Source organism: Sparus aurata, chromosome 24 (assembly GCF_900880675.1).
Source record: "Sparus aurata chromosome 24, fSpaAur1.1, whole genome shotgun sequence".
NCBI lineage: Eukaryota > Metazoa > Chordata > Actinopteri > Spariformes > Sparidae > Sparus > Sparus aurata.
Window position 1 is genome coordinate 20490934 of NC_044210.1, and position 8213 is coordinate 20499146.

Sequence of the window (8213 nt, forward strand, 5' to 3'; positions counted from 1 at the left end):
AACAATGAAAAGTAGAGCTTGTGTTAGCGAGTCGAACATGTCAGATTCATTACATTACCTTCAGCTGGAGGTTCAGACGGAGAAAACTATCTGCGACACTTCTGTCAGAGAAAGTGAAAGTAAAGTGTGAGGAGGAAACAGCCAGAGAGGCGTGTGACTGACTGGGAGTCTTCCTGTTAGACTGAGGGGGCTGCAGCACGACCCACAACCAGCTAACACATGCCGAATTTACAAGAAGGTCCAAATAATGAAGAATCAGTCACAAACAGCGTTTCAGGAGGTTAGAAAGTGTCTCCTGACTCAAAAACTCACTAAATGGAGAGATTTCATAAGGGAGTCTGGGGGTTGTCGCTCCCTCTTCGCCTCCTTGATGTTGATGTGATTGTAATATGTTGGTGTTCGTGTTTGTCCTGCTGTCGTAAAAAAAACGTTCTCAGATTGTTGTAACTGATTGTTAACGACCACAGGAAGCATCTAAAATGTGTCGGGACAATCTGTCGAGGTTCTGGAGGTCCACATCTCAAATCAACACACTACATGTCACTTCATGTGTTCTGGTTCCTTTAATACAGCATGAAAACAATATTAAGTATTTGCAATTTCACCTGGACACATATTAGAAGATTTTAAAAATACAGGAATTCATTTTATGACTAATTGTAGTAAAAGTATTCAATTACTTTCCACCAGCACACTGACAGAGACAACATGATGATGATACAAGTAGAATTTTATATTCAGCTTCTTTAGCAGAGGAGAAACATTTCAGTGATAGTGTGTCGGATTTTCAAATCAATACATTCATAGGTGTTGAAGAAACAGGTTTGCTGAAGTTAAACTGACTACTTTAACTGTGTGACAGCTCTTTATTGACCGCAGCAAAGGATTGTGGGTATTTCCGCCACTGTTATTCTTAACAAACAGATGTGGGCCTGAATAAGTTTGTCCCTTTTCACCTGAACTGCCCAGGGATTGAACCTGCAACCTCAGAACTGATGAGGCTTCTATCAGCCTGAGCTACTGGATCTGACTAATTTACTTTGTTTCTGTCAGATTTGACTCGTTTGAACCTCAACACTCAAAAAAATCAATCAAGATTTAAACCCACAACCTCCAAACTTCCAGCCCTGGTTTCTCCTGCTGAGCTAACAGGAGGACAAGAACAAAGAGTCTCTCAGAGGTTTTCACTCCTTCTGCTGAGCAGCAGCTTCATCAAGAGTCTGGATCTTTTATTTGAAGAGCGGTTTTCAAAACTCGAACACAGTCAAGGGTCGCACCTCCAGCACACTGAGCTACCTGCTGCAGGTGTGTCAAGCTCAACTTTAGTTTGTGCTTTATTTCTGTGTATAACTGTGGATGTGCAATTTTGTGTTTGTTTTTTTGCTCTACTTTTTTTGCTGTACTTTGGACAATGGTGTACACCATTAAATGTTTAAATAGAAACATTTGCCTTGATTTTCATTATTATTACACTTTTTTTTCCCAACTTTGTCGACTGCATCAATGAACTTTATCCAATCAAACACAACCACAGTTTCTAATTAATATTTTGAAGCCTGGTTAGAACCAAAATAAACTGTTTTGGTGATAAGTGACACAAAGTGACCTGATGTCATGACATAAGTGACTTCTGTTAGCTCAGTTGGTAGAGCAGGTGTATGTATACAGAGGCTTTGCCCTTGCTGCAGTGGACCTGGGTTCAACTCCCAGCGTGAGGCCTCATTTTGTGTGTCACTCCCTCTGTTTCCTCTCACATCTTCAATTAATCTATTAACAAAGTAACATAAAGGTAAAAAAAAATACTTTAAATAAAACGTCAAACCTGCAGCTACTGAGACTTTCCTCACATTAAAACGCTTTGTGTGAAAATAATCTGCTCTGCTGCATTTACACTCTAACATCACGCTGCCTGTCTGTCAATGCTTGTTTAGTCAATAAAGCTCCTTTGAATCGAGTCGAGTCCGTTTGCCCAATCAGAGGTCGAGACGTCACACTTCCGGTGTGTCTCGTCTGGAGCCGCTCAGCTAGCAGCTCTGTGTGTGTCCGCCAACATGCTGACGGTTAAACGCTTCGTGTGAGCAGCAGATAAATAAAGTCAGTGCTTCATGTTTTCACCGGCTGTCTGGATCCAGCGACAGTAACCAGCTAACACTGCTGTCCGGGAGCTAACTGACAGCTAGCTAGCATTAGCTTGTTAGCTCAGCTGTCTTGTGCCGTCAACAAACCGTTTCAGTGAAGAATGATGCACTCGGAGTGAAATGAAGCTTTTACTGCACATTTGGACTCACATCATGTTAAACTGAGCGGCAAGAACGCTTCAAATCAAGACATCTGACGAGCCTGTTCCCTGCTAGCTTAGCAACGCTAGCTAATGAGCACTGATTGAAAGTAAGTGAGTGCAGCTGTGCAGCCAGTCTGCATTTACTCAGGGACACATTAAACTCTTTGTGTCAGAATCTCAAACAGCCAGTGAGGAAATAAAGCAGGTTTGATTGACTCCAGGACTTTGTTAGGAACCATATTCTGCTGCTTTATAGTTCCACTCTGCTGTTTGAAATGAAAAGTGTTAACATGTGCTCCACCCTAACAACACTCTGCTGCTACATCTGATTTAAACACAAAGAAACTAAACTAACACACACATCAGTAGAGAAGAGACGACTGGAAGCTTCTGATTGGACAGTTGATTCATCACTACGTGCTTTGTGAGGATGGAGTTTGTGCTGCTGTTAGAAATAATTATTCTGATCCCAGAAATCTACATTTCACTGACATGTTGAACCTCTTCACTTATTTCTCTGTGAACTGAATCAACCAGCTGTTTGTCTGAACTCGTGTTCCTGCTGCTGCTGCTTTATGACTGGACATGTAACACTTGTGTTAACTGGTCCTGTTCTGCTTTCAGATTCCCACTATGGCTTCTGGAGCGGGTCCGAGAGCGACGGGCACAGACTTCCAGAACCGGGTGGCTTCACAGGACCAGATGAGGTCCGTTCTTTTTGCTGTTACAGTCTGATCCCTCAGAGGGAAGTCAGACTCTGAGAAACATCAGATCCAGCTGCCTGGCAGGTCTGCAGCTAACAGCTTTAGCCATTGTTAGTTCATCTGCACATTACAATTGTTTGTAGATGCTCATCACAGTTTCAGATGCTCATGTTGTAACCTAGAAAACTACTTTTCACTTGTTGCTCCCTTTTATAAATGAATGTGTCATGAGAGTGAAATGCAGATGAATGTAGGAGTGTTTGTGCTTAGCTTTAGCATCCAGTGCTAGCACCTGTCTTATATCATGAAATAAAAACACCATGTTTGATTCAGTTGTTATTGAGCCACAATGTTGAAATGTGCAGTTTGTTTTTGTCTGAAGCATTTCATGGAAACGTGAGAAAAATTAGCTTCATTTCTAATTTGATCCTGAAATATTGTAGCATTTAAAAGTTGATGTGTTAATTGTTTATGACAAAGTGAAATAAAGGTCACAGCTGACAAAGAACATGCAGTCAAATGAAGTTTACTGTCTGTGAAAAACTCCTCAATATTTAATCTGAGACAAACATTTACACACAGGAAGAGTAAATAAAATGTCACAATAAAGGTTTCCTGTTAACATTTTGATGTTACAAGGACCAAATAACTTCCACACACATTAAACTAACAAACACTTTAAAAATGTAGAATATGTCTAGAAGATAACACAGCAGCCTTTCACAATAAGATGTAGTTCAGCTGTTTGAACCGCTCGTCTTCTACATGAACTGACCAAGATGAAGAAAAACCTGTTTTCTTTGTAGCAAAGAATTTAAAGTAACTTTCAATATGTTTATTTATACTTGGAAATGCATTAATATTCGACATACTGAACAAAGAAAACAGGTGTTCTTTCATCTTGGTCAGTTCATGTAGAAGACGAGGGGTTCAAACAGCTGAACTACATCTTATTGTGAAAGGCTGCTGTGTCATCTTCTAGACATATTCTACATTTTTAAAGCGTGTTTAAATGTTAGTTTTGTTTGAATGTGTGTGGAAGTTATTTGGTGTCAAAGACATCACGGTGAGTTCCCTCTCAGGATCTGACGCACCTGGAAGAAGAAGAAACAAAGTGAAAGTTTCCTGTTAGCAACAAGAATCTGACAGATAACAAAGTTAGTTCCTCATTACAGGACGGTCTTCAAACGCCTCGTCTGTTCTCACCTGCTACCTTTTCACCAGCGAGTCCTTCAGGCTCGTCAGCTGGACGGCAGCTGGTTCTAAAGTTCTGGTCCCGGGGTCCGCCCCTCTTCTCATCGTGCAGGGCTGTGTTTCTGCTGAACGTCTGAAACTAATCACATGCAGACACAATCAGACAGAAACACTACAGGCTGTAGAAACTGACACAAACCTTCAAACTGTTGATCTTCTACTTGTTGTGGCTGTTGTCTTTTCATTGTCAGGTGACAGTCAGCCAGCTGAGCCTGGTGTCCCACGTACCTGCTGATGGTGATCGCTGTGCAGCTGCACGCCTGGCAGATCTACTACAGCAAGAAGCTGCTGGACCAGAGGTTCACCAGCACACAGGACCACAAGAAGAAATCAGCTCATCTGAGGTTCTGTGAGGACAAAGAGGAGCCACTCCCAGAACTGTTGTGCTCCTCTGTCACCTGTTTCTACATTTCTATTAGAATTGTCCCTGGACTGCTGCCGTCCGTCTGTACATTAATCCTCCTGCCTGTTCATCAGTCACACACTGTAACATGGAAACATTCAAAGTCCATTTAAATCAGACTGGATGGTGTGTCAGCCGGTTCTGAAGTCATTTAGCACTCAGCCTGTTGTGGAGTAACAACACTCCCTATACGCTGAGGCAGGTATTATTGTGGAATAAAGCTCACATGCAGTCAAACGTGGTTTACAACTAGAGTGGACTGTCCAGGTGACGTCTGCTGTGAACAACAACTCATGAATATATAATGTGGAGGTGATAGAGAGGCATCAGGAAGAAGATGCAAACACATGAGGAACTAACCTGTGAAGGAACTGATCTGACGTCAGCTCAAAAGGTCAGGAAACGACTTTCTCAACAAAGAAATCTGATGTTTGTTCTCAGAAATGTCGGCTGACTTCAGCTCTCCTGACAAACTGTTGGTGCTGCAGATAAACTAACCCACCATAGATGATCTGTTAGAATCACAAGTTCAGGATTTCACATTCTGTTCTTCAGTTATTTTATTGAAGATTGAGCGTGATGATTTGGAAACGCTTCAGTAGGTTTCCTATAAAACAAACAGACAGAAATAATGAGCAACAGACTCAGACTGGTGACTTTACAAAGGAAACTCATGATGGTAAATTCTCCTTTGATTTAACCAAAGTGCTCTTTAGCAACACTTGAAGTGACAGTCAACCATAATGATGATTAAATAGAGACCCAGTGGACCAACAGCCCAACACATGTGATCCAGAACCCAACAGCAGCTCCCAGAATGTGTCCAAACCTGAAGTAGCATCACGTCACCAACACCAAGTCATGACATCACTCACCTGAGCAGGTACGCACGCCACACTGAGGAACCAAACACTGTGTGTGTGGCAGCAGCTCAGCTTTATAGGCTACAGGCGGCTGATTGGCTGCACAGCCCCCGGAATGTACCATTTCTGTGGGGGAGTCTGATTCTCTTTGAACAACTTGAGTTCCAACGCCTCCATTCACTGATTCAATCAATCAATCAATCAATCAATCAATCAGTCAGTCAAAGCTTTATCGTCATGCAGTTTCTCCAGGATCAATAAACACACAGTCAGCTGTGAAGGTGTCCACCTGTCTGGTCAGCAGCTCAGGTAGACTCTCTACAGCTCACAGTTTGATCTCAGGACACTCGGTGACTGTTGCAGTCCAGCACTGAGAGATGAAACCTTGAAAGCGCTCAGAGAAGAGATGTGTCCAATAAAAGAGTCTTTGTGAAGCTGCTGCTCAGCAGAAGGAGTGGAAACCTCTGACAGACTCTTTGGTTGTTGCTTCCTGTGAGCTCAGCAGGTGAAACCAGGACTGGAGGGGGTCGAGTCCCCTCCCCAGGTCTCTCACAGATGGAAGCAGGGGGTTATGGGACAGTTGTCCAGATGGTTTGATAGTGATTCTGAGAGAAAGCGGACAGATGTTGGACTTGGAGCAGAGTCTCCTGCCACCTGAACAATGCTGGAACCCCGGACCACACGCTACAAACACTTTGATTCATTTGAATGTCGTAATGCTTCATCATTTATCTTCAAATGCTCTGATTCAAAAACACATGTTGCAACATGAGCAAACATGCTGGCAGTGTGGAACAGGATCAGCTCCCTGGACAACCTGGAATCAGGAAACACACCTGCAGCCAATCACACAGAGGCTTACTGACACAGAAACACGTATGAGGGTCGGAACAAACCCCCGTTAAAACTACTGACAACAACTCAGCAGGAAGACCAGGAATCTCAGGAAACCACCAACAATAACAACGGCTCAGTAATAAAGTGGCAAAGTGTTGAAAACGCCGGCAGCTTTCTGGTCAGGGACGACTACAGGAACTGGAGGGAGCCGCCCTGAAACTCTGACCTCCAATCAGCTCCCTGGACATCCTGAAGTCCCTCACACACACACACACACACACACACACACACACACACACACACACACACACACACACACACACACACACACACACACACACACACACCTGCAGCCAATCACACAGAGGGTTGTTGGAACAGAGAGCAACAACAGAAAAGGTGAACAAATGCACCTTCATTCATTGTTCAGATGACTGAGATCTAAACACTCGGACCTCCACAAGTTCAGAGCTTCTCCAGCAGAGCCCCAATAGAACTCAGTGGGATGAACTCTTACAAGTCTAGACTTTGTTCTACAAACCGCTGTGCCGTTTAGCTCAGTTGGTCGAGCGTCTCATGTACAGAGGCTGCAGGTTCCAGTCCCGGCATCAGGCCCTTTGCTGTGTGTCGCTCCTCCTCTCTGGCAGCCTGTTTCCTGTCAGCTGTTCACTCAATAAAGGCCAAAACAAGTTTGAAGACAACACGGAGGTTTCATTTTCCACGTCTGCTCCTCTTCATACAGTGAAATATAACAAGTTCAACATCCAAATATATGGTACTGCCAGCCAGATACTGAACCCAGCGTACTACAAGGTCCACTTCACATCTGGACCTCTTCTCTGGACGCTTTGCACTTTCAGCTTTTTAGTCCCACTGTTATAATAACTGAACCCAAACAAGACTTGAACCCACAACCTCAGAGCTGCTGACCAGCTTCTATCAGCTGAGCTAACAGATCTGACTGATGCTCTTTGTTTCTGTCACATTTCACTGTTTTAAACCTCAACGCTCAAAAATCAATCAGGAATCAAACCCTCGACCTCCAAACTTCCAGCGCTGGTTTCTCCTGCTGAGCTAACAGGAGGACGAGAGCAAAGAGTCTCTCAGAGGTTTTCACTCCTTCTTCTGAGCAGCAGCTTTATAAAGAGTCAGGATTCAAACCCACAACCTCCAGAGCAGCTCATCAGAGAGCTGAACGTCCTGCTTTGAGCTTCTGCCTCTTTTATTTGAAGAGCTGTGTTCAAAGCTCAGACTGACTCCAGGACTGAAGTCACAGTGTCACAACTTCCTGCCAGTCCTCCAGCACACTGAGCTACCTGCTGCAGGTGTGTCAAGCTGTCAGTCACATTGTGCTTGTAGACACAATATATTTGTCTGTGTGATTTAGCTGCTGTGATAGAAACCAGAGGGCTTTGTGACTCTCCACACAGAGATGCAGTGTGTGTGTGCAGCCACCAGAGGGCGCTCTGCCCCTGCAGATATGTGTTGGGTCTGTTGGTGCTCTGTAGAGAGACAGCATGGACACCAACGAAGAAGAAGAAGATGGAGGAAGAGGACACACTGGAATGTGTTCACGTGTGTGTGTGTGTGTGTTGACGTCACAGTTGTGTTATCACACATTTGTTCTGTTTAAACTGCATCAAGGAGAAAAATCTTGGTGTGTGTTTCTGGGATCTTGTGAGAAAGTGAAGTATTGAATAGAAGTGTTGAGATGAATTAAAGGAAGACGTGAATAAAAGTGGAGAGTTTGTAGAAAAGGCGGCTTGGTTTGTAATGAAAGGAGCGAGAGGCGGCTCAGACCCGGTGTCAACATCTGTCACCTCCTGCTGAACACCAACATCACTCGGACACACAGGAAAACATTCTTCATG

General features: G+C 43.8%; 3 long non-coding RNA genes across 4 annotated transcripts; 2 read left to right on the plus strand and 1 right to left on the minus strand.

Moving 5' to 3' along the window:
* The first annotated feature begins 1987 nt into the window (after nt 1-1987).
* LOC115576701 (uncharacterized) lies at nt 1988-3505 on the plus strand. The gene is made up of 2 exons (XR_003982908.1): nt 1988-2388; nt 2906-3505. It is a non-coding gene; the product is annotated as an uncharacterized LOC115576701 (long non-coding RNA).
* A 409-nt stretch (nt 3506-3914) lies between these two features.
* On the minus strand, nt 3915-5672 carry LOC115576699 (uncharacterized). Of its 2 annotated transcripts, none has more exons than XR_003982905.1 (5): nt 5518-5672; nt 5003-5249; nt 4468-4586; nt 4192-4318; nt 3915-4079 (listed from the first exon to the last, which is right to left on the minus strand). It is a non-coding gene; the product is annotated as an uncharacterized LOC115576699 (long non-coding RNA). The 2 variants fall into 2 exon arrangements; XR_003982904.1 differs by having other exon boundaries at nt 4468-4723.
* A 979-nt stretch (nt 5673-6651) lies between these two features.
* LOC115576721 (uncharacterized) lies at nt 6652-8099 on the plus strand. The gene is made up of 2 exons (XR_003982928.1): nt 6652-7667; nt 7773-8099. It is a non-coding gene; the product is annotated as an uncharacterized LOC115576721 (long non-coding RNA).
* Nucleotides 8100-8213: the final 114 nt, after the last annotated feature.